A 1,935-nucleotide genomic window follows, 5' to 3' on the forward strand; every position below is an offset into this window, starting at 1 on the left:
TTTGTCCATCCATTCATTTCTGCCAGTAGCTCAAACTGTGCTCTATATGCTTCCAACAGTGCCTTCCCATCGAATTCCTGTGGCTTCCTCCGTACTGGATCACTACCTATTACTGACATTCATATCTGGGATGTGACTTCAAACTAATGTTTTCCATTTGTACTTCTTGCCACTGTTGTTGACTTTCTTCCTGTTTCCTTTCTTGTTTTAGTTGCCACTGCTGTAATCTCTCTTCTTGTTTCTTTTCTTTTTCTTCCAACAACTGCTGTAATTTCTCTTCTTGTTTATTTTGCTTTTCGAGCTGCCACTGTTGCAGGTTTTCTTGCAACTGCTGTTGTCTCTCTTCTTGTTTCTTTTCTTTTTCCTCCAACAACTGTTGTAATCCCTCTTCTTGTTTATTTTGTTGTTCGAGCTGCCACTATTGCAGGTTTTCTTGCAACTGCTGTTGTCTCTCCTCTTGTTTCTTTTCTTTTTTCCTCCAACAACTGTTGTAATCTCTCTTCTTGTGTCTTTTCTGTTCTTCTTGTTTCCTTTCTCGTTCTTCTTGTTTCTTTTGCTACTCTTGTATTGCTGGCATCAAATCTGCTAAGCTGTAGTTTGATTTGTTGCTTCTTGTTTCCATGTTTTTTCTTTCTTTTCCGTCCCAATCTCTGACACCAATTTGTTGGGCCTCCGTTTGTTAGTTAATTTTCCGTAAAAAATTCTTTCCGATACAAGTCCTTTCTTAAATAAAACTGGTTTATTCTTTCTGAATACAACTTTGCGATACACTTAATTTCCACAGTCGCGCTATAACAAACGCTATAATTCACAATGAACGTCTCACGTGCTCAACAATACGTCTCTCTCTCTGTCCGCAGTTTAATTACACACAGTTACTGTGACGTCTTGACTGTCTTGTATGTACAAGAATACCGAAATCTAGTAACTTCGCGGCGCTTCATGATCGTTTTAGAAGCGCGTGTTGTGTTACTAGCGTCACGTGACCTCCGCTGTCGTAACAATAATTCATAAAACGTGATTTATTAAACTGGTGAACACTCAATGTTTGTTGCTCAGAACAAAGCTGCACAATAGTTTATCTATGTTCTGTTTACCATGTGTTTGAAACTTGACTTTTAGGGTGTAAGCCCTCAGACTTAACGCTGAGCCATCCGAGAGGTGTGAAAACTAAAAAATGTTTTACATGATTCTAAATGGAATAGGAAACAGTTAGTTATTTTAAAATATATTCTCCAACGACAACAACAAAAATGTCTATGATTTTGGTTTCTGTTGATTCATTTCATCAAACCATGTAGAGTGAATTAAATTAGGTAAATATAAGGAAACTATCATATTCACATAGGGTAGCTAGAAAATGGACAAAAAAGGACATGTTGATGTAACGTTTATGCCTTAGAAACCAAAGGTGGAGTCTCTTAATATATAACATTTAGACTGGTGGATTATTATTATTATCATTATTAAACTATAGTAAGAGACTAACGTTTAAAGTAAATCACTTCATGACTTCTGAAAGGTTAACAAGCGATCCACACCAAAGTGCAAAACACGCTAAATGAATTTTTAAAAGTCAGTGGTGAAAGGAACTTTCCAAACAGATTTATATTTATTACGAAATTTATGCACACACACACACACACATATCTATATATATTGTTGCGTATCTGCTTGTTTGTTAATTTTCGGTATGAATTCTTTCCGAAGAACTTCAGCGATACAAGTCTCTTCTTAATTAAACCAGTTTATTTTTTTTCGATACAAACTTGGCTGACATTGAAGACCAATGCATATTAGGGTTGGACTACTTACTACCGAGGAAGTGTGTAGTTAACTTCGATAAAATGACATTTGGGAACAACAAAGGCCAAATTCCGGTAAGTGTGAAAAGGGAGGTTGAAATAACCAGGTGTCATCAAGCTGAAGTCAAAT

The sequence above is a fragment of the Limulus polyphemus genome, unplaced genomic scaffold (assembly GCF_000517525.1).
Source record: "Limulus polyphemus unplaced genomic scaffold, Limulus_polyphemus-2.1.2 Scaffold1169, whole genome shotgun sequence".
Taxonomy (NCBI): Eukaryota; Metazoa; Arthropoda; class Merostomata; order Xiphosura; family Limulidae; genus Limulus; species Limulus polyphemus.